Below are 26,210 nucleotides of genomic sequence, written 5' to 3'. Positions count from 1 at the left end.
CAGGCTGTTCACTACAATAAATTGCTCTTAAGAGGTGACAGAGTCCATTGAGTACTGCACTGGGTCTGGGGTGATTCTGTTGCTGGATACCCTAACACTTCTATGATCTTAGAAAATTACCCTACTTCTTTGTGCCTCAGAGTAAGAGTTTGCAATAATACCTTCCTGCCTTTTCAGAGTGTTTAGTAATCTACACATGAGAATGTATTCTTCCTTCTATGCATTTCATGGTACATACATTTTATACCAGAAATTCTAGAATTTGGTAGATTTTCATACAATAATAAAAACCTGCATCTCTTTCTCCGCCAATATTACAATCTGACTATTTTAACAGAAATATTTTTGTATTGTTCCACTGCTATTCTCTGTAGGATTAGAAACACAAGAAATAAACGTGAATCAATAGGAATATTTGGGGGCCAAGTTTTCAATTTGTACAGACTGTCCAACTAAACCAAATGAAACATACACTAGCTGAGAATCTAGTCCTTGAGTCTACTTACGGGTACTGAGGATGTCTAAACACAGTAATGTACATTACACGTAATCAGTAGTAACTGCAATCTGCAATGCAATCTCAGCCTGACTGGTAGCGCTGTACAGACGCCTTGCCAAGAGCTTATCATGCAATATAGGAGTTTACACCACACCTAGCAATGGCAAAGCCTGCTGTACTCTCCCCTGCAGTAAATTTGTTCCTCAAAGTTACCTAGGTTTTCTGTATGTTTTCAAGACGTTAAGCAAAAGAGCAATCTCACTCTTTTGGACATGTGGGGTAGAATCTCACACCACTGAAGAAAATGCCACTATTTCCTATGAATTTAATGGGTTCCTGATACCTCTTAGGGATAAAAGTTTCTTTCTTGAAATTTATTTTGGACACCAATGCTTTAAACACAGCCACTGGAAGCACATTACACTAAAGCTTCATTATTAAAACAAATGAAAGATTTAATAAATGTCTTTTTACCCTACAGACCTTTAAAACATAAAGTCTCTTCCTATCTAAAACATCAAGAACGAGAATTGTGCTGAAGTTTTGAAGAGCCATGGCCATTTTGTTATTTGGAATCTGCATTCCATAACAAGGACTATAGACTTGTAGAACTGGGGATCGAGACAAAGAACCGACTGCAATGGGACACTAGTAAAACTTCAACTTTTCATACAGTTGAAATTGCATCAAGTATCCCTTCCCTGCCCTTTGTTGTTTACTTTTAAATACTGAGGAGTGCATTTTGGCACTTCTTTTGAAAGACAGAAGTTGCTCTAGTCTCTGAATTTTTCTTCAGTGGTGTCTTGCCAGTTGTGCGAACTGTGCTACATGGTGTAATAGAGAAAACAGAGTCATTCCAGGCTGTTAAACTCATTTTCACTTTTCAGTGAAATAAGTTTTAACCAATTTTTTAAAAGGTGAAAAGCCAGTGCATTAACACACTAATACAGGCTGTGAGGTTTGCAGTCTAGAATTTAAAGTCTTCCATTGTAAAATCAAGTAATATATTACATGCCATACAGATTAAGCTGATCCATAAGCCACCTTTGTTCCAGAGACTGAGTGTTACCCTCCATGGAATGGAATTCTCAAATCTCTGTGGAGAAAGGTTCTTTTTACAGAGGAAGAAAATATTTCCTAATGAGAGTATTTACTGGAATACTGTAAATTCATGCCACATAATAAAGATGACTGGTAACTCCTTCAGTATCTTCAGGAAGCACAGAAACCAAAGCAAAATGGGTATCAAATTACTTCAAGGCTTTCCTTTGCCTGATCTGGATGAAAACTTGAGGTTTTATCATAAAGGGAGAAAACTGGAAACTGAACTGACTGGCTTGCAATTGTTGAGAAAAGGCATCGACATCTGTTTCTGGTCTTTTGCTGAAGAATCCCTTCAGCTGATCATTTGGATTGAAAGTAAATTGGTTTGTTTTCATAGGTCCATTTCTTCCAAGTTCAGATAAAACAAACCTCTCCTGTGGGCCTGATGGTTTGTGTTCTGAATTCTTGGTTCATGTGGCAGAGATTCTCTGTATTACATTGCTAACATATTACCCATCTTGAAGAATACGAAGTGGGCTATGCCTCGGCATGTTTCTGTGATCTTCCTTGTCTAGTTACAAGATCTTGTGAAACATGAAAATGGGATCCTGATAAATTCCCTACGGTCAAGGAAAAATACGTATGTGCAATGTGTTTATATAAAATGACATTTGTCACAAATGTCAGCTACAGCATTCTAGAAGGAAATCTAGTAGTTGTTCTCTGCTAGCAACTTCTATTCCAAGACATGACAAATACTGTTTAGGTCACATTACAGCCCTGCCTTAGCCATGAATTCAAGGCTTGGCTATAAGATTCCTCAAAGTTAGTGCCTACGTGCAACTGGAATTATGTTCAAGTCCCATCTCCAATGAATAGGAATTAAAAACAACTTCGTAGTCTTATCCCCTTTATACAGGTTTTCTGAAACTTTCCTGAAAGCCTGAATAGGGCAATAGAAAAGCAAAATGACAGTTTAAAAAGGTTTGTCCTCAAGGAGGGTTTCAATCTCTTGCCCCAAAGTAAAATGAAACCATAAAACACGAATCTTACAGTGAGATTCCCATTCTGATGATTCTCCATGGGACTAAGTACTTTCTCAAGAGCAGAAAAATGGAAAGTCCTCAGAATTTTAATTGGGGAGACAAAATTACAAATATACACCCATTCTAAAGCTGTGATTTGTGGGGAAATATTTTACTTGAGCACTGTAATAAATGAAAAGTAAGTTTTCAATTTCTTTACATCTCAGTGGAAGTAGTAATACAAGAAGAAACAGGAGACTACCAAGTCTAGTTTATGAGAAATATATTATGGTTACCAGAATTCATCAATGGGAGCAATTCTATCAAAGATGCTCTCTCTGACCGCCTGTATAATTTTTCAGGACACTATTAACATGGAGCAACTACACTCAAGAAGCTAGTCAGGGAAAGAGCAGTATTTTAATGTAGTTTAACATCTTCATATAGGATGAATGAAACTACTACTTCTTCCTCTTTTTTATCTCCAGACTGACGATATTTACATATTTACTGGATGATATTTACAGTTTCATCATCTTACTTTCCATGAAAGAAGAGCAAGTATTTTCTTTATTTTTATTACAGTATTAAAACCGTAGAGGATTAAGGGAAAGCATGAACATTTTGCTTACAGTGCCTTCTGTTCAGACTGACATGGCTGTTTGAATGCTTCTAGAAGGGCACAATGACAGCTGAGGCACTGCCATTGCAAACTGTAAGAGTTAGAAAAAGCTGCCATTGACCATCATGTTCCACCTGGTCTTGTGTGGTTTTGAGAAGGAGGTTCAGTAGAGCACTTATTATCATATCAACTTATGTGGCTGGTAGCAGCACCCACCTCAGCATACCCTTTATCGGCCTCCCTGCTGACTTACAACCTTCTGACAGGCCTGTTGCCCATTCCATAGCAGAGCTCCATGCAATCAACCTGCTCCTACGTGTAGAATACAACCTCCCTTCTTTGCCATTTTATAGGACAGAGATGCATGTTTCAGTGCACTTCAAGCATTTTTTTTTTCCTAGCTGGGGTTTTGTTTCATTAGAAACTATATATTCTTTAACTGTATTAAAGAAAGCTGATTAATTCCATTTTAATAAAAAAATGGAAAATACTGATAACTCTGGTAGGTCTCAACTGACCACTATTGTTACTTTCAGGAGCATGTGCATTAGATTTGTTAGATAAATCCAGCAACAGTTGTGCTGAAAAAAAAGATCAGCTTCTGAAATGTCTTTAGATAAATGCAAGAAACTACATGTATCACAGTTCATTCAGAAGTCAAGGTCTAAATGGGCGTAAAAAGCCCTGGTTTTCCAGTATCAATAGCATTTGGAAATGCAACCAAATTCTGAGTGCTGTGAGCCATAGAGGTACAATAAAACACAAAAATATAATAAAAATACTATCTTTTTGTTATTTAACTTCAGCTATACACAGACTTTAAAGTGCCAACTGAAGAAGACTCAAAGCCTTAGTCTGATTTCTAGTCAAAGTACAATTACAGGCTTCTCTGTACATAATGATCAGAGTTTTATTTCTGTTGAGTAAAATAGTTTTGTTTGGAACCTAATCTTAATTTCATTGCACCAAATATAAAAAACAGTTACAACTTACTGAGAGGTGGTCCCTTCCTTTGCCAGGGATCAAAAGAAGAAAAAGGACTTCATTCGATTAAATAGTTTAAATGTATAATTTAAAAATGCTAGGAAAATGCTTACAGACATTTCCAAAGACTCAGTGAAATCTGGTCTGAGAACATATACCTCAAGAACCCCTTCTGATGTGCAGAAAATCCTCCAAGAGTGGTAAAGGTTATTTACAGTGTGAAACAAAACATGGACAATCTGGGATGACACAGTTACCTGAAGTTCTGTATTAGGAAGTCCAAAAGGAAGAGATAGTGTCTACAGACATTTACAAAGAGGCAAAATAATTATCCAGGTTAGAAATAGGTCTGTTTTAGGGAAAAGAATTCTCACAGGAGACTTCAGAATTTCTGAGTGAGGTCGTCTCCTGAAATTATATACCTATTGGTAAAATATCAAAAACTGAAATGTAGCCTTCAAAAAGCTTACAGAAACTTTTTGTATTTCACTGGAAATCAAGTTTTACATTAGAAAATCATAACTCTAGTCAAAATTCACTTCTCCTTAAATATTGGTAAGAATTCTGAGGACGCTTCTCTCACTTAAGAGACCTTAGTACCCAGCTAAACTACCTACTTTACAGATACTAAGTATGGAATTCCAAATTAAATTAACGTATTATGCTTTTTTAACTAGAAATCAGTTCTTTCGAGAAAGGATGATTTATTTCTTTCTTTTAATGATTGTAAATGACTTCGTGATCCGGATTTCTATACACAGGCCACCATCTTCATTCAAGACTTGGAAGTGTGGCAGCTAAATAACAGCAGCGCATAATACAGCACTCCTCTATGCCTGCCTGAACAAAGAGCAGGCTGGCGTTTATAATGCAAGCGTGATACAGTGGACAGCATGAAATGGTGAGTCACCAGACCATAACTGAAAAATAAAAGAGATATTTCTTAAGGCTTACTAATGACACAAGAGGCCATCTGTAACCAGTAAATCATCACCATCTTTAATATCTACTAATGCTGTTACGAAAATTTACTCACATAGGTCATTTTTAATGTCTGAGTATAAATTTTTTTCCCACCTTCATCAACCTCATGGTAAAAGATTTTGGTTAAGAAACCCCACTGCACAAGCTGGAAAGACTTCTTTATAAAACCATAAAGATCACATTTAGCACTAGATTTTGCTGTCACTTCACATTTTAAATTGCATGCTAAATGCACAGGCAACAATTCCATTTGCCTGGCATTTTTTATTGGTAAATATCCTAGAGCCATCTATGGGGGCTCTGTACAATCAGAAAAAGGATGTTTGCATTTTCTGATTATGCTTTTTCTGTAAGACACAAGTTACTTTCAGTATGAGCATTTGAAACATGAAAATAATCTGAAAATGAGTAAAATGAAAATATGCTACAAATATGTTAGATCACTCAAGATCTGCAATTAGAAATCTTCATTCTTCACTCCATATAGCTGTCTGATGAATTGTAAGCGATTCTTCAGCTGCTGGAACTTAAGAAACCAAAATTTCCAGTGAGTTTTCTATTATACTTGATTATGATTGGTGTTTTCTTTATGGTTGCCAGCATTTCTCATGAAAGTAGCTGAATTTTCCAGATGTTTCTTCAGTAGAGAGAGCTACTTCTGCTTTCCAATGTCAAATCTTTCCTAAATACTACCACTTTCTTTCCACAAGATATTATCAAACATCACAGCTATCACTGTTCTTCCAGCTTCACATTTTACACTTATGCTGTTGAGTTAGTTTAGCAAAAAACATGAAGTAATTCAAACATGGCAAGTTCTGCTCGAATTGTGAGTTCTGGGTAATCTTGCTGTTCCTGAACTAATGACAGCTTCTTTCAGCACTCCTCATAAAACAACCAAGTATATCTCATTGGCTTTATCATCTAACTTATAACATTATGGGGTGTTGAGAATTACTTCAAAGTATATCAAAATTTTGATCATCAGGAATCCTGCAACTTGCATCACCATTCCAGTAAATTTTCAAGTGTCTGCTAAACTTGCTTTTGAGCATATTACCTCCTGAAAAGTAACACTGCAAAGCCTACTATTAGGAAAAAAATATCTTATAGTTGATCAGGCAAAAATCTCCATCTACTTAATTAATAAAGCATACAAGGCATTAATATCTGATATAGTAAATATCTGAAGTATACAAAACAATGTCTTTATTTACGCATCTGCCAAAACGAGAAATACAGCAGTGCTAGCCAATTTATTTTCTCGCACTAAATGACATAGGGCATGGAGTAGTTAGAGTGGAAAGGAATAAAAATTCAAAGTGTCATTAAATATTAATTAGAGCATTATAAAAAAATTGTTCCAGCAGGAATTTTACATTTCAAATTGCTTACCTACTGTTGATCATCACCACAATAACGCTAATAATTTCAAGGCAAAACTGAAAGAAATTAAACTGTTGGGCTGCTGAACATGAGAGAATTGAAAGATAGCCAGTAGATGAGTGGGACTTAGACTGTTACAGCTGAGACATTTCTTAAGAGTCCCTTTATAGCCTGTGGAGAAAAATCAGCACTATTAAGGCATGAGACATCTTATTCCAAGGTTACACAGGTTAGATGAATCACACTCAAGAAATGCCTATTTTTTTCCACTTATTTTAAAGGGAGTTTAGTGACTAGTTCATATATTGGTCCTACACTGCTGATGTCTAGTTAACCAAGGTGAATCCTGCCCAGGATACCTGAACTGGAGCTACTGGAGGACAGAAAGGAACATGATGATTTGGGCCTCTAACACTTTGTGAAGAAGTAGGAACAGAGCCTGGATCTGAGAAGTTTCATGAACATGTTTAACTTTCTTAGTGCTTAAATGAACCAAACCACAGAAATTTGAGGCTTGCCCTTCATGAGCTGGCAGATTAATATTTTTGGCACTCCATTTTTGTGATGATGTCAGATTGATTATTTTATCGTAATCAAAATTTGAATGTATATGACATTTTGTTTATGCCAGTCCTCTTTTTGTTCTCCATGTGTATAAACAGATATACCAGTGCTAAACAACTACAATTTTATGTCACAGACACAGATGTGGAGCAGTATGGAGGCTTTCAAAAAGTTCAGAGTTGCCAAAAATAATCTTCCACCTTTCATCTTGTGCAACAGTGTTTCAGAAGACTGTGTATACTATATACCCTACAACCTACTACTCACATCAAGAAAAACTAGTATTTTGCAGGATTCGATTGCACAACAAAGAAGATGGCACACCTACAAGTTCTACAATGAATATATACCTAAACATATTTTAGCAAAGTTTCAGCCTCATTCTAAACACCTGAATTTCATCAGAATTTCATAGTGTTGAGGAACATCGTTTGAACGAGTTCAATGCTGTCCATACCATAAGACCAAACTGCATCTCAATTTTTTTAGTGCTGTTACTGTAGCGCTGTTACTTTAGTGCTGTTGCAATTGGACTTTGGAACAAAGCAGTTTTTTGTGGTGTTTTCCCACAAGTACATGGGCTACTTAAAGCTCCTTATTTCATAAATAGCTTTTAAATAAACCCTAGAGCTTGCGATCTACAAAGGTGAAGCTCTCACTGAAAGTACCTTTATCAAATTGAACAGCAGCTTCCTTATCCCCTGGTTCTTTGGTGTGCCTTTAAGAAAAGATGTGCCTATGCTGCAGCCAGAGGTGTGATGGTGGTATGTTTAGGCACTCCTGAGCTAGCCCTCATCTTGCCAATAGCACTGTAAATGTAGTGGCAAAGTTTTCAACACAGGCTGTATAACCCCAGGAGATTGTGGTACTCATGCCAGCTGAATTAAAGCTAGCTGGGATATGCCTCTTTCTGCTGCAGGCACACTTCTGATTGCTTTGCAGACATAAGTCACCCTGCTTGATTTTGTGTATCTATGACTGAGTCAAACTTTCCTCATGCTACCAAGCCTTATGCTGGCAAGCGTTCTTTCTGTGTACAGTGAGTCAATATACTCTGACTCTATTTTCAAGATTCTAGAAAGACAAGGCTGGAAAAGCAGTATAAATCATTCCATATTGGAAATAATTACTTACATTTGAATTCAGTAATCCTTATTTGAACAAAACTCACATAGACCTTAGTGGGAGTTCAGCTCAGTTAATGACTGAAGTACTTGGCCCTTAATTCCTTTTTCTGCCCTGCTATCAGATGTATTATTATTATGAGAAACATCTGTAATAATACTTTACACTTCCATAGCCCCTGACATCTGGAGGCTTCAACAAACTCTCTCTGAAATTACTATTAGGTATTCTTATGTTACTAAGGATGTCAAGTAATTTGCCCAAGCCAGAGATACAATGTTTATGCTTTATGCATCTCTTAAAAAATTAAATGAGGTTGCATTGATAAATACCATCCATTATACAACCCATGTCTTTATTAACCAACTGGAGACAAAGACGACTAAAAAATGACCGATGCCTAAGATTAAAAAGAACCGTAGACGCCTAATATCAAATAATGTCAAATTCAGCTATCCGTACTTGAATATTCTTGTTTTGCTTTTCAGACTCTGGAAATCACTTAACAAACATGAGGCCAGAAGTCTGAGTGGGACAATAATGTGGTTTCTGTTTACGCTTGCTAGCTTGTCTGTCTGTGTTTATCTGCGGGCTGCAGCTAACTGATCACATACCATATCTGTTCCACTGTGGCAAACCAGCACTATTTGCTTTGGTTTTTTTCCTCGAGGTACTTTTAAAAATGCTTCCAGATATCAAGCAACCAATTATTTTAGGAGATCTTGGACCTGATCATGTTCCATCACACAAAATGTGGCACATGGTAAGCAAACGCTCAAAAATGCACGTGAAACGAGGTGCACGATGTACGTGTGGTCATTCCAAAAGAAAAACCAACAAACCTATGTACGGTAAGAAAGAAATTACAGACTCATCTCATTATATGAGGGCAAAAAAATAGAAAAGCTGTAATATCATGAAGAAAGTGTCTGGCAAACCAATCACGAACGGCAACATGTTCATGACAATGAAGGGGAAGGGTCTATTTTCAGTCCACAGCTAGTTACAATTCATCCCTCATTATAAGGCACTCTGTTCTGAAGACTCAAGAATAATAGTTCATTGTTCTTTTAGCTCTTTCAGACACTCAGAACCACAGGATTGCAATTCTCCTCTGAATATCCCTGTCACCGTAAAAATATAGAATACTTTACAGCTATGTATGTCAGCTGTTATATCCCCTTGTACCTTCTTTATGTGGGCTCTCAGGGTGATAAGGCAATACAGTACCTCACTTTCTGGACACTTCTAGCTGTAATTTGTCCTTTATCAGATGAAGAAATACTGCATTAAGGCTGCGAGTAGCTGTTATGCTGAAACATGAATGGGGCCAGAGCCAAAACAAGTACTTCTGGTTTAAAATATAACATATGACTTACCTCCATTAACTTAACCACGTAACAATCTACAGACAGAAACAGATTCAGTTGTCTTAAAAATCTGCTAGGATGCAGTGCCTTGCTGAAGCATTTGAATGGCTTAGAAATGTAAAATGCATGCTTCACAACCCTAAGTCTTCACACGCATGTTCTTTTAAGGGTAGAGGGCTGTCTGAAAGCATTGCCTTAGAGGAGGGGGAGTGAAAGAAAGTGAGACCAAGTGTGCTGCCTAGCTGCCTACAACTTTTGGCAGTGGATCAGACAAACAAGTTCAGCAGAAAGTCGATGTAATTTTATTGGACCACACTGTCTCAAGCAATTAGAAAAATATTTGTAAAACATCAGATGAGAAGGGGAAACGTGGAGCCCAATAATGCAAAACAATGTTTATAAGACAGAAATTGTGAAACTGGAAGAATAAACACAATTACTCTATCAGCACCTCCAGTTCTTCTGAAGATTGCTTAGCTTAAAAGCAAAATGTTTTCCTCTTGCATTTAAAAGAATTAATAGTTAAAAAAAACCTTTACAAATGTACACATATATAAAAAAAGTGTCACATATGGATTTTTATTGTGACGCTGTCAGTGGTCATCAACAGAAAATTACATGCTACATGAATGCACTTTATGTACTGACATTCACATGCATATTTGGGCAAGGAATTCAAATCCATGGTTGTGCAAGAAGGATAATTTTTAGATCCACAGATTCTTTTTAGAAGAACTACAGATCATCCAATGTATGTGTAAGCTGCTCAGATAAATTAATAGTGTGAGGTAAAATCTTTCTTTGTAATTATTATTTCTGCCCTTTAAATACTATGCTGAGAAAAACAGTTTTGACAACTTGCATAGAGCAAGCTTAGACACACACAACAGTAAAGATGGCCATATGCATTTCTTTTTAAGTTGCTGGCAAGTCAGAAATTTGTCTGTATCTTAAGTTGGGACATTTGTTCTTTTCTACCAAGTAGAAATATTTCATTTTCTGCCCCAATTAACATCATAAGACTTGTCACATTAACTGTTCTGTTAAAACTCCAGCTACTTAGGCATTAGCGCATTGGGAAGATTTATCTGCTAATTCTAGGATAACACAGTACTGCCTGACTGTTGCCAGTTATCTGAGTAATAGGATTGGACAAAATGCAAATATTACTATGTCCATTAGAGGTTCTATCAAGATTAATGATGGCTGTTAATGAATCAGAAGAAGATTCTAAGCTCCCTGGAATCCAGGTGTATTGTGCATACCAATTCAAATCTATCTTCAGCCAAGATAGAAACCTGCTGTCCATGTTTACTCTTTGTGTAAAGAATCAAAGAATTCAAGCTGTTGAAAGGACTGTTCTGATCTGAGTCTTAATGAAAAATACAGCATGCCAAACAAGAGAGAGATTGAGGTGAGAGAAGGCTGTCCTGAACAAAGATTCATGGTGCTAAGTGACAGAGGCAGGACTTTCACAAATGCAGGCTGCTTCAAGCTAACGAGATGGCAGCCCAGGCTCTTGAAGAATGCTGCTGTTCCAACACTGGGAAGAATTCTCAGTATAGCAAAGATAGGGATCCAGGAGCTGGAACTGCTAAAAGTTTCAATAGTTCATAGACTACTACAGTTACTCAGCTGCAACCTCAGCAAAAGCAGGAACAGGCCTTTATAACACCAACCATCAAGTTTACCTTCCAGGCTCGAATCCAGTGCCAACATATTCAAATAAAATCCAGAGAGAACAGCCTGTGTTGCCCAAACAGTCTACTTGTACCTAGCTATACAGCAATGATTTCTGGGCAACGGTGAAAATTATCTACAGTATAACAGACTTTTCCCACAAGCACATTCACAATGAAAACAAGCTGCAAATTTCAGGATAAACGTAAGTCTAGAGAAAGCAGCTCTGTTTGAAGTTGTGTTTAGAGTGAAACTTTGGCAGTCCCAAAAAACAGCTAAGCTCTGATTTCCGTACATCTATATGCTCTGCAATATATCTTGTGTGGACTAGAAATTAATCCTTTGCATTCCAGACGCATCAAAGAACGACTGCTGAAGAAGACTAAAACTTCTGTGAGTGATTGCTGGGGGGGGGGGCATGGGGGTGTGACATAGCTGTAACCAGACAGGACATTAAATGTCCCAGCAGAGCTGTTGCTTACACACATCCTTTAGCGTACTGTCAACACTGGAAAAGAATCTGTGCTGGAAAATACTGAGAAATTATATTTTTCAATACATATTACATAGTCAGCTGAGCTAAGAAGTAGTAAAAGCACATGAATAAAAGCTGATATCCTAAGTTCAACCAGCAGCATGGAAAAAAACATGAAGACAAAAATGGACAGAGAAAAGGAACTAGGCAGATGAAATGAGAGCATGGAAGATGGTAGAGAGAGAGTTGCATGAATAGATTTACATGTGGGGTTTGTATGATTTTAAGACAAAAAAGTTTAAAGAAGCATGTCACATAAGCAAATTTCATACTGAGGGAAGTACTTCAGCAGATAAATTTTCTACTGGATGTCTTCATTGACCACACAAGATTTTTTTTTTCCACGGATTAATGCTGAGCAAATACAGGGTAAAGAAACCCTTTGCAAGAAGTATTTACAAACATCCATTTGAATAAAACCACAAAGTACTTTAGATGGTATTTGGTTTACCTCATCATTTGTACTCTAAATAATGAAAATTAATTGTATTTGCAGAGAAAAAAAAGTTCTCCATTAATATTTTTGAGAATATTAGATAGAATTAAACACAATAACACCTTTCGTGTCTGGAAGTTACAGTTTTATAAAGGGTGGGACGCAATGACTATGTTTATAAAGCCTTTCAGGAAAGACTGCAAGAGTATGAATATTGTTGACTTCCCCACCTTCCACACACATAGCCTTCACCTCTTCAGATAGTTTGCAAACATAATTATCTGTGTGGCATACCAAACTACCTAATAACAGAGTGAGCCATCATATATCTTACACATGCTGGCTCCCACACTTGCAGGCTCACTATCTCTTTGGAGAGCAAATGTGGCCTCAGCGGAGCATTCAAAGAACAGTCTAATGGGTATCCAGTGCTTTACTGTCTTGGTAAGGACTGCCTCATTCCCAAAATCAAGGCCAAAGGCATTAACAGAGCTATCAAAACATATCTGACAACGTATCCTGTGCATATGGGACCCCGAACCTCACTGGCCTGATTCCTTGAACAATTAGTGTGCTCCATAAATGTATCTTTCCTATACAGGCATATTTTAAAATTAAGGATTCACAAATTTAGCATTTTTACCATTTAAAATTTTCTACGTTGATTATTTCCTACTCTCTTCTTTAAAGAGGTCCAACCCCACCCTTGAAAGAAAAAGAGCTTGCTGGAGTTTTTAAATATGTCCTCCTCCTTACAAAGTAATGTTGCTTAATTAGAAATAACTACGTTCTCAGGGCATTCAGGAAAGAGCAAGATTAGATATGTCTGTGCATAATGAAAATATCAAAAGTTACATTAAATTTTACTTTTTTTTAGGAACAGTATAAACTCATGTACTTCAGGAAATATGCTAAGCTATAAATAATTGAGGATAGAAAGTTCCTTTGTGGACATAATATTCTTAGGGTTCCACTACGTTTTTTTTGTTGATTTTTTTTTTTTTCTAATCTTCTTGGAGCATTACCTATTGGTCACTGTCAGGACACAGCACTGGCCTAGATAGCTTAATGTCTTCCTCCAATGAAACAATTTGTATGTTGTTATGCATTAAGTCAATAATCTGCCTCAACAGAGTACTTTTTCCAGTCCAGAAGGGAGGGAAAGAAAAGAATCATGCTGCCAATTTTTCCTGCCTTACAGGTCATTGCTTTTTCTTGTTAATCTCTCTGCATCTTTGCTTCGTAGTATCTCTGTGGAACACAAGCAGCATCATTTCTACAAGGCAGGAAACAATCTCATTCTCCAAGGACACAACTTCTCAATCACGAGTAACTGAGAGAGCCAGTGAGAGGGCTCCTAACATACTTTCCCACAGGGTGACATTAATTTCCCTGAAGCACTGGGATATTCTCCCTGTATTCCTCTTCATCTTTCCTTTCATATTCTTGATGTACAGGTGGGGTTGAGGGACTTTTTTGTAAATGAACAGAATAAGTGCTTATCTTCCTTGATGTCAGTAAATATGGCAAGATAATTTCTTCTGAAAATACTTTCTTTTCACAGAAGCACAGAGCAGAGAAGACACTAATTTCAAGTCAGTTTTGCATCTGAAGGAAAAACGTAAGTTAGGCTATGCCAAATTTTTATTTTTCTAGGCAACCTCTTTTTTTATGCATTGAAAATTTGCTTCTAAGGGCAGTCAAGGACTTTTTACCTTTGTGAGTTCTGGATAGCTGGCAATCTAACCGGTGCTATTGTACAGTTTGTAAGTGGCATTTCCACAGCAAACGGACATTTCTACTGCACAATACATGAGAATTAAGTGTGTAATTTTCTAGAAGTACTAGATTTACTGTCCCTGCATGATACATTTGATTTGTGCATGCACAATAAGTGCAGCGCTTCTCAAATACATTAGATCTGCTCACATGCACTTCTTTGCTGTGTCCACACATTGGATCAAATACTTGCCACATATATTTTACCAATGCTCTAAACTGTATTTGCATGTATACCTCTACTGGAAAACTCAGGTGCAAACTTGGCAGCCTTAAATATTGGATGCCTGAGATGTAAGTATTAGAACTTTACCTCAATTCAGGCAGCCCACCTTTCTGAAACTTGTAGGTTAAGGTCAGAAAACAACTGTTCTTCAATATGGCAATGAACTGGAAGACAATATGGAAAATAGTCTAAAATATGAGTATCATTTTCCCACTGTCATGTTAATCTGCTTTCCTCTCCTGGTAAAAAACTGAGAACTAACACAAACAATGCTTTAATTGGGATGCTCTCTATAAAATACTGAAAAATTAGGGATATTCCATATAGGGTTCTATCATAGGCTTTGATTCAAATGGCATTGTTTCAGTCATCCTCAAGTATAAATCAGAATTTTTAAACAGTTTGTTTTTCCTGTCACATCTCTGGTGATCTCAAGAGATACCATGTACTAAGTCTACATCTACTCCAAGGTAGAGCATAAAAGGGCATGATTAGGGTGATCTTTCTCCTGATGTAGTCACCTAACCTGGCGGAGTATATACCATGACATGATTGCAAACATCCCAAAATACAAGATACTCAAGTACAAGATGAAAAAAACATTTCTGAAAACATCTCAAACAAATCCAGGATTGCATTTGTGAGAAAGTCTGTACTCTTCTCCTCCTTTCCCGTCTTAATTACCTCCACAAAAATGTCAGCTACATTTGGCAATAGATGAAGAGTAGAATCTACAATACAGCCAAAAAACAGAACTAGGGAAATGCTGTTTCAATGGAAACTAGTTTAAATTACTGTAAAGACTTGTATGTTAACTTCACCTAGAATAAGTTACTAATCCTGAATGCCAGTTCATTCTAGCTGTTTAGGTATGAGGCAGTGAAACAACCCACGAACAAGAAAAATACACACAGTGGTTCTGCAGTATGCACTAAATAATCTGAAGCAGGAGGCAGCAATAGCAGTTTTATCTTGCAAGTTCCCACAGTGGTTCTTTAAAGAAGGTAGGATAGAAAAGAAATTGTATGGATCATACTTTTACATTGAAAAAAGTAAATGGAAGAGGTTTTCAGTTGGTCACATACAGACGCATTAGCTTACATCTCAAAGAAAAAAAAGAAAACCAAACAAAGCCATCTTTGTCTTGCTTACTTGCATCAGTTGACAATCACGGTCCATCACAATCAGCTTACACTCAGGTATAATAAACAGTATTGAGGAGGTTATATTTTAATGTGAGAGAAGTAATTTGCTGCTGGTGACAGGTTCAAACCATGCCTGTAAACCCATCATATAACACATCCTCTTTTAGTCCTACTTAGATTAAAAATAATAATACTGAAGGATAGGTTTTGGCTTTGGTACTCACTGCAGGCACTTCAAAAGGACACACAGGGAAACTGGATGCAATTTGATTGACTCATCCAGAGTCAATTCTGGGTGCATCCAAAAAACCAACTTAAAGAAAGCATGCACATGCTCCCATCACATAATGGTGCTCCATTACTTCAGCGCATGTGGGGATATGCATGTCTGTGTAGGAGACAGAGAAAAAGACACAGAAGGAGGAAACTTCTCACTCCATTAGGCACTGAGTGCTTCCAGAAGCTCTGCAAACCATAACGGCAATTTCCCTCCCTGCCCTGCCCCCAGGGTTCATCTAGTCCTTGCACCATCATAAAAGCAGGAAAGCTGTAGAAACACACAATTCTTGCCCTATTTCTTACACTTATTCCTTAAGCATCTTCTTGTTGACATCTTAGGTTAAACAGACCTCTGGACTGCTCCAATACAAGCATTGTTACATTTTCATGTTATGTTCTTCTCTTTTGCTTTGTGGAGAAAAAAACCCGTGAAGTCAAGCTGAAGAAATTCCTGCTTTGATGTATACTCTCGTATTAAAGGACATACCATTACAAATTAACTGCTCCAAACCCATACAATTAACAGATTTAGTAAATCTGAATAATAATTTATCTCAACTAAGTCTGGGGAAACCAGTTTGCCTCCAAATATTTGCCCCAAAACTAAAACAAGTCAAGCCTTTGTAAAAATTTAGTTGGTTTATTTCATTTTTTTTTTCCATTTTCCTATCCCTGGCAATAACCAGACCAGATCTGAAAGGCTGGAACTTTTGCAAGAAAGTTTGCCTTCTCAGATGGTCTAGCCCGCACCTCAGATTGAGTGTCAGAGCAGTTTAGATAAATGTTCGTGATTTTAGGCACCTATCCAAGACTGTTGCTGTTTGCTTATTAGGATATAAGAAGTTAATTGGAAGGACACACTTTTCATTAGGGGTAGAAGCAACTGATTGATTACATTATGTGTAATCTCCTATTCACAGAAACAGCAGAACATAGCATTCTACAGGCTGAGATAAAGAGTGTTTGTGTGTGTGTGGCTGAGGGGAAGGGGCACAGCAGGGGAGTAAAATACTAAGAATATCGGTGCACCAGATGAGATGTCAGTGGAATAGAAAGTCATCACAGGATAATGGTCTCCTGCTGCTAAATGAAGGCCAAGGCAAAGCAGATGTTGACTCAGAGCAAAGAAGTTTATTTTTAAAGCACAAGACACCAATCCTGTCGTAGTAGTTACTCTGCTAAACTGCCAGTAAAGTATCATTCATTTCATTTGACAGACATTTTTAAGAAAAGCATTACTTATTCCATGTTATTATTGAGTTGTTATATTTTTATTGACTTGAAAAAAACCACCACCACCCCCCGCCCCCCCAATTTATTGTTATGTTCCGTCAAGCAGAAATGGAACTAGTAGTGAAAGTACAACCTTGCTTGAAAATTGCACTGAACTTTCATGGTTCTGCAACTTTCTGACTGAGGTTGGTTTACTGATAGGCTTCAGGCCATTAAAAACTAAGTTATCTAACAGTGCAATTGGCTGACTTCAGTTACTTCTACTCTTGTAAAAACCAATCAGTTGCCATAACGTGAAATGTCAGAAGGCAAAAAGAATGCTCGAGTAAGGAACCCAATCTTTTCGTTGAAGTGGACACTTCTATTTTTAAAGCTCGGACAAGACTGACAATTCTAGATAGACATCTTGCCTGAAATCTTGGTTCCACTTACATCAGTGGCAATATACCCATTGATCCATAGGGACTAATGATTCCATCATGTGTTAGTCTGCAAAATGGATGTAGATGCAAAATGGCCAGTGCTGGATTCTTCTGTCTGCACTGATGCACTTCAACTTGCTGTCGGCAAGTGCTGTCAGCAAACCACCTCTGTGAGGGATCTAATATCTTGTCTCACCTCTTTATGACCTTTGGCAAATCCTTTAATCCCCAGTTTCTCATTTGTATATTATACGATCCCTTGTCTCTCTTTATTTTGGTTACAGGATCTTCAGGGTAGGGACTGTCCTGAACAGAAAATGCATGGAGAGTGGCTAAAATTCTCAGGCACTGATCTCAGCTATTGCCACTGAAACTACTATGCCAAAAGATAATAAAAATATATCTGACACCTCATCTAGTATGCTTGTCTGTTCACTGGCTTTCTGTTCAATGCAAAGACAAATGAAAGGCCTTGACAGTCACATCCAAAATCTTTCACAGATTTGGGTATGGCTATTTGAAGAATTACCTCAACTTGAGTTATGACTTTTCATCAAAACTACATTTGTTTGGAAGAAGATAACTCCTAGACCAAGAAGACAAGAAACTTTCCTAGCAAGTTCTGAACAGCTGTGTTTTGGAAGAATTCTACACTGGAAGAAACCATAACAACTACAAACTTAGTGTCGTCTTCTTCTGGGATCCATTAGCAAATCCTTCCTTAGAGTCCACCTTTTAAAAAACCATGGACTTATAAGAAGAGATCTCATTAAAAACCAATGGAAACCAGGCTCCCAAGTCTGTGTGTTGCTCTAGAGAATCACAGTTACACTCTTAAGTCACTCAGGTGCTTCAGAATTGTATAGCCGTTCATCCCTCAATAACCTCTTGGGTATAATAGACAGCATTCCTAAAAAAATGAGCTCATTTGTTAAACTCCCCTAACCAATGCAATAAAAGTATCAGGCAAATCCATTTAATCTGGTTTTCTTTTTGAATCTGATGTATATTGACCACCTCTTTACTAAATTAAACAGCTGTACTATAATTTTCATACTTTTCCCAGCATATTCTCATCAGTCAAAGGATAGTTCAAATGTACACACAGAACACATGCTCTTACAAAAATCTCAATTACAAAAATCAGTATTATATATAATTAACAATGCAGACAATTATGTCAGAACTAGTTGGAAATATGCACATACTGCAGTGTCAGTAAATTGCAGCTCCAAGAAAAAAAAGTAGCCACTACTCACAAAATGGTAGCTGTATCATTAACCACAGCCTGTTTTTAAATACTAATCTGTTTGTGCATTCTGGTCATCAAGAAATGACTAAAAATGGATTCATTAAAATGAGTTAGCTAATGAACCTGCTAAACTCACCGTAGTTTCTCAGTCTAGACAGAGCTTTTACCTGTTTGAATTTAAGTTCACCCAGATGTGAAATGGGGATAATGATAGTTTCTTTCCTTTACTCTTTAACTTGTCTATACAGACTGTTAACTCCGTTGGGCAGGAACGATCTCACTGGGCATTTTACACCACCCAGTACAGTGGGCCAGTAATCTTGGCTTGCACATTGAGATACTATTATAAATCACCATTTCTCAATGCTCCTAACAAAATCCATATTTAAGTGAATCCATTTTATTGTTAGGTTTTTTGTCTGTTTATTTTGGGTTGGGTTGGGATTTTTTTTTGTTTTGGTTTGGTGTTTTTTTTAATATATATAGGAAAGTAATTACCTTTACATTTTTACAAATGAAATAAAGATGACAGAATCTCTCCTGAAAAAACAGATTGGGAATTATCAGTGTCAGAAGAATAATATAAAAAAATGAAAAAAAATACTGTATTGCCAACCAGGCAAGCAATTATGAAGTAGGCAGCTATACTTTAGAAATAACCCAGATAGAATTTTAAACGGAAGCAGTATGGTTCTGTAAAACAAAGATAGAAAAGGTAACAAGGTTTCTTTACTGGGGACAGTGGGAGGAATATAAACTTTCTAGGAATGCAATTATTTTACATGCAAGTATTCTCACTGCAGTTAAAGATAGTTCAATAGCTAAGTGTTTTAGTCTCAGCTTTGTCTTCAAATACATGAGATATATAATATCCACTGAAGTCCCTGGGAGCTGTGAACATGTATCTGAGAATATAACTAAGCCAACTGAGTTTAAAACTGGGCCAAAAATTTGTGAAGTTTTTGCCAAATATTTAGTGGTGCTGCTGTTGTTGTCATCCACATCTAGGAATTTCAGAGGCATGCATAAAAGAAAAATAACTATAACAAGGACTAACATATGAACTTTGATTCTGAAATTTAGTAGAGATTTATTACTGTAATTTAACACTGGCAATGGATTTGGATTAACACAAGACATAGAGGTCATTTAATGACAGCACCCTGCTGGTCTAATAGATCGTCATGTGGCATGGATCCAGCTGGTGGTCTAGATAGAATGGGTTTCCACAACTCCTAGTAACCACTGGTTCTGCCACAATAAAACTTTACTATTTCAATAGGGTGTTGCACTTAGTTTAAATATTTATTTAAACAAAATTGGAGGCTATCAGTAGCACCACTGGCAACTTGGAGTTGACTTTGCTTGAACTGCTTCATAACATCTCACTAACTCATAGAATACAGAACAGTACTTATCTGACAAAAGAGACAAGAAAAAATTTCAAATGGACAAGCCTTCTTGGATAAAATAATAAGCAATCAGAATACTAACTTAAAACCTCAACTGGAATGATCTGGAGTAGGGACTAATGTTTAAATTAACCATTCACAGACTTGTGTAAATGCCTGCTGGAATCAACTGCTATCTTCTACATTTACTCTGTGGGCAGTATGTCAAGACCCAGGTACGTACATTCAGATTCTCACCTGCATATATTGTTATCAACTCAGGTAAGCCAAACAAGCTCTGAGAACTCATGCTAGAAGAGCATCTACTCATTAGAATTAAAAAGGATACTGAATATAACATAAACAACTGAAGTATATCTTTTTCTTAAAAAGAATCAAGCATTGCATCAATACAGAATATTAAATACCTCAAGAATTGTGTCATTTAAATTTAAATACCAAAGTATGACCCTGAGAACAGGAATCATCTCACCTAATTCTAGCCATCTAAAAATCAGGCATCTGATCTATCAGCTGGGTTCTCAGTAAAATAAGTAGAAGAAATAGGTACTTCCAGATGCAAAATACCTTATCTATCCATGTTATGCTTTTACGATGGGATGGAAATTTGTTAAGTGCTATGGATAACCCACCCCAGGATACAGAGAATCTTGATAACTAACTTAGCTTCATTGTCTTAACTTAAAAATGGCTAAAATCAGGTGAGATAAATACCACTCCAAATGTCCAACTTTAGACATCCTGTTGTGAAAAGTCTGCATTGGTAAGTCTTGATAGTGTGTAATTTTTCTATTGCTTTGATTGATGAAGAAGAATGAGCACAACATTTAGCCATTTTCAATATATGAAATGCCACAAAATTAAATTAGGTCATTTTGCTATATCCTAGTTTGTAATTTCATGACTGGCAACATTACTATTTGAAAACATTTCATACTTGTAATAAAATATGATTTTAAGCTCTCTTCCTAACAGCTATAGTAACAGTCACAAACATGAGATAGAAGCAGAATGTGCATTCATGACTTTTTAAAGCATGTTACACAATTATAGCATTTGCTGATATAGTTCAGCTACTGTTGCATATTTGCCCCATGTTTCTAGAAAATGAAACTTTTAAGTTGTGGCACATCATCTACCATGAAAGGACATTAGGGACAGAAAATGGAAAGATTTATATTATTTCAATCAGTTATTACTCATAAAGGATTTTTATTTAAGAATCTGAAGAACTTGGGTGCAACTGAGAAGCTCAGTTGTCATTTAGATATTTCAGATGAACCTTCAAACTACTTTAACATTACCCAGTGATAACAGGAACGAAAAAGTACTTTAAAATGCAACTGTTTTTTTCAAAGACATTAAACTAAGATATTAGTACATTTTAAACACGAGTGTTGTTATTGGAAGTAGACTTCAGATGATATTTAAAACATACTACTTAAATGCTACTTAATCTAGTTTCTAGTTAAACACCATTTTCTACTGTAGTCAATTTTCAGAGCATAGGTAAAAGTTGGCTGTTCTCTGGAACATCCTTTTTAGAAGTGGCTCTGAATCCCCTTTGCTCTTCTCCACCTCTGTCATATTCCCCTGCCCTCATGGATTTGTGGGGCTGTGCCAAAGAACAGCAAATCCCGAATCCACTATTCATTCATTCCCTGGTTATTCTGTATGTCATTCTGCAGGTAACCACTGCAGATGGTATAAAAAAAATGAAACTCACAAGATGTTTAAGAATTAATGATTGGAAAAAGTAAGAGGGACAAAAAGATTTCAGGGTTAAAAATGACTCCTGGAACTAGATGTCACTGTCCGAGCTGCACAATAGAGTTAACTGGTTGAGCCACCATTCACCATGTGCATAATATTACAGGTAAAACGTGACATAAGATGATGGTCAATGAGTTTGTATTTTGGGTATAGCCGATTGCAAGTAAGAACTTCTTTGAACAATCACAAAAGTGAAGGGGAGGCTGCGTGCATGAGCAGGAAAGCGACAGAGCGAGCACACACAGAGCCTCATTCAGGTGAATCTGAGTGGTTGGTGGAAAGCCTGGTGAATGCGGATTTCACCATCTGGAAATGAAGCTGCTATATGTTTACTAGAGTTCTCACAAAGAAGATTGATCATTTCCAGATTTCCCATTTTGTTGGGATGGATTAACATCTGGAGAAAAGAAAAGTCGTGTTTGCTCTTGCAGAAATTTCTACTACTTGTATGCATTTATTGAAGCCTGCAAAGTCCTGGGATATCAGAGATTCCAACTGCTGACCAAGTCTTTACACTTTCCAGATAGTGAAATTAAGCTAAGAAGGATTTTGTCTGTTCTTGGTAAAATAGTTACTGCTGCTATACAGCATGACAGCATATAGCTCACTTTGAGAAGTTTATGTTAGATTCTTGCTCAAGGACAAGTCTCGTAACATCAGTGCTTTTGTCAGAAATCTGTTTTGGTGAAAGCAATGGTGGGAAATTTTTTATAACAGAGGCAGTCACGTCTAACCGCTCTCAGTCTGCCAGGTTTTGCTGTAATGTCTTCTGAGTAATTGTCCAGAGTTCTGCATGACAACTATTCATGAACTATAAATATTTAAAGAATCAAGTACATACTTGATATCATTGATACCATGGATTAACGATTCATGTATCAAAGTATTTTTGGACAGAAGAATTAGAGCTAATAAAATTATAGATTTGCATTTTTATTTAACCATTAAGCATACTACTTATTTTGTAGACTGTTTTACTTAATTGAACGTTATTTTGAATATGAATCACAAGAAGGCACTTCTCTGAAAAACTCTGTTTCATATATTTTTCATAGTATAATCTGGAATACCTCCTTGCACATGAATGAGAATCTGTCATGGTTTTGGACAAGCTTTATGGCTCACCCCATTTTTTTTTCAGATATTTATTAATTTTTTAAAAAAGATGGAAGACATTTCCTATGAGAAAACATGGGCATTAAAGCTAATGTATTGATGGAAATAAATGGAAGTTATTTTGAAAAGAAAATGGAACATTATTTTTAGAAAATAGAGAGAGCTTCTTATCTTCAGTCTGATTAGGAATTGCCTCTATAGATTTCAGGGAAAAAAAGATAGCTTTTATAAGCTCTAAATCAGCAGTTTGTTTGTACTCAGGAAAGTGATTTAGTACATGTTTAACTTTAGGCACATGCTTAAATTCCATTGATTCCGATGGAAATAAAGCAGATGTGCTTGGACTTGATCACATGCTTAAATAGTGTTGAATTAGGGCCTTTATACTTTACAAGTTCAATATACCAAATGTTAATTAATCCTCACTGCACCTCTCAAGGAATGTCTCATTACTAAACGCAACTAGTGGGAGTGGAGATTGCCTAATATTTCATGTAGTAACTAATTAGTTTGTGCTACAAAATGTAGATGCAGACCTCCTAAGCTGTCTCATTCTTCTTGCACTGCAGAATCGTGGATAGGAAGGAGTTGCTAACGGTAAAAAAAAAAAAAAAATCTTGTCAATAGAAGAACAATGAATGTTCCTGTGTTTGTGTGTGCATTCATAGTAAGCAGCCTATATTTCAATCATTGTTGGTGATATACTGAGAATGAGAAAATAAATACATGCAGTATGTAGGCAGAATGTATTATTAGTGGTCAAAACAATATAAACAGGACATGAGGAAGAATAATAGGGAAAAGAAGTGAATTCGATAGCACACTATAAAAACTAAAGCCTCATTGCTGTGGAAATGTCTAAAACAACTAGACTCTGGCAAGCAAAATCTTTCAAACCTTTTAAAACAAATAATTATAAACAACAGTTTGTGAAGCATTTCATTGAAACTTGCCATTACTTCACAAACATAGTCCATGTAAGAGAGTAGGAGGGCACCTCCATCATGTCAAACTGCCAAACAGCCAATATTTTTTAACATCAGAAAAGGGTTTAGTAAAAAGGAGGCTCTTTATATTTTAGGTAGTTAGTGGTAAGCACGGTTAAAAACTCTGAACCAAAGACAACCAGGCTTTCACCAATCCCACAACACGTTTTCACTGTTGACTTCATTAACAAATATACATATGCCTCCAACTAGATATTTCAGTTAGTTGACTTAATCAAGAACAGATTAAGCTTTATAGTTCTAGTACAAGACATATCCAGACTTAAACCAATTTTGTAAGATCATTTTCCACAACACTTTAACAACACACCGCTTTATTACTAGATCTACATAGTTCCACCTTCATCTCATCCCTCCTTTACATCAGAGTTTGTTAGTCATTAATATTGCCATAGGTAAGAGCCTTTCAGTATTCATCAATACCAGAGGGGACCCATATTCAACCTTTGCACAGAGAAGAACCTGCCTGAAAACGCTGGGACATCTGACTTCCCGCTCTCTCCCCAGTCATTTTAAGAATGGATTTGAAAAAAATTAATGGATAATATTTTAAAATTAATAGCTCACTTCCCTTACAATTTTTCTTTCCCCTCCCTCCCCCCCAAACAGTCTTAATGTGCATGAGGTTTCTGAAGAAAACACCAGCATCCAGCCTTATTTACTTTGAAAAGCAAGAATCTGATGTGGAACAAAGCATTCATTAGAAGCAGGACATCATGAGGAGCTAGGCTGTTTTTACTCATACTCCTGAAGTTTCTTTAAAGATGTGCTGCCCAATTCATTTTTCCATACTGACTCTGTGCTACATCCTTCCGACAAAACACTCTCCACGACATCTCCCTTTAACAGGTAGCACATGGAAAAAAAAATGCCTTCCCTAGGAATTCCCAGTGCCAATACTGAAAATGTGACTATAGACAAGATATCTGTTGTCTGATTTATACGTCCTGGTGTAAACTGGGGTAAAAGGTTTCCCAGTGCCAACGGGTTGGCTCATTGGAATAAACATAGTGGTCAGTGGCTTGAACCTCCTGTGGCCAAGTGTGTCATTAAAACCTGGTGGTCCATGTGTAAGGTGAAACCACGGCCATATAAACACACATGCCATTTCCCACACGTCCAAAGGAATGCTAGAACCTCCTACTTCCCCACTGAGTGATGCTGTTTTGTGGGCAATGGAACCTGGGAAGCAAACGTAACAGGCTGCCTTTTTGCTCCCTTCAATTTAAAATTCAATCGCTCCCCAGGAATACTTCTGTGGTACTGCAAATGACCAAATGAAGCATCAAAGATCATCTCCACAACAAAAATGACTGATTAAACTGGATCATACCAAATACAAAATTTCTCTCCAATGCGTATTCCTGGATAAACACTTTTCTATTAATAAAACACAACATTTAACATGAGACTCGTACCATTAACCCACAGAAACTCTTGATGTTCCTAATGTTAACTGCTATTTGGGATCAAGGCCAGAACACTGACATTGTCATAGGATCAAGACCAGGTTTAATCTAAGAGTAGTACACATCCTTGTAAAACACTTTGGTGCAGTGACACAGAAACAGCAATCTACTATGAAACAAAATAGAAAGGTGATGCAGCAGTAACTAATCATTTTCAAAAGTAAACCTAAGCTGAAGTTTTTAACTGGCTAGCTGCTTGGTTATCATTGCCTTCAATTCTAATATGTCACTCAACAGGCATTATCATATCAAGTATCATAGTCAAGAACCCTTTCAAGGTAGGGGCAGGGCTGAAGTCTAGAAAAAGGAGTTCAGTCTTGCTCTAGTTATTGCTGATTGCAAGAGTTGCTCCCTCTTCTGCCAGGAATGGACAGAATACTGAAGGTGGCAAGAAATAATCAAGAAAAAAACCCTCAAAAACACAAACCAGAAGACAATACGAAGAAAAAGGATGACATGGAAATAAAGATAAAGCTTTGTTGGCAGAGCTGTAGAAGAGAGATCAGCATGCACTTTATCAGTTCTTGGCACACACAGCCCTGCTCCCAACAGATCCAGAGAAACCCGTTTTCAGATTCAGAGTGAAAAAAGATTGGGCAACATTCCCAATGGCAACTTTCAGGTGACTTTCCTAGTGCTTATAAGGGTTGCCCTGGCTGGGAACAAGTTTTGCTCAGAAGAGCCTTTAATTCCACTATGAATTCTGCCACGCAGTACCTCAGACCTGATCTGATATGCTGCCTGCAGGATTATCCAGGCAGTAGCTATGCAGCTTATTTAGGATAATCATTTTGTATGTGGTCCATTTAGAGGCATTAATTGCAGCAAAAGCATGCTTTCCTT

The sequence above is a fragment of the Mycteria americana genome, chromosome 4, assembly GCF_035582795.1.
Source record: "Mycteria americana isolate JAX WOST 10 ecotype Jacksonville Zoo and Gardens chromosome 4, USCA_MyAme_1.0, whole genome shotgun sequence".
Lineage (NCBI taxonomy): Eukaryota > Metazoa > Chordata > Aves > Ciconiiformes > Ciconiidae > Mycteria > Mycteria americana.
This window is presented reverse-complemented; position numbering follows the sequence as displayed.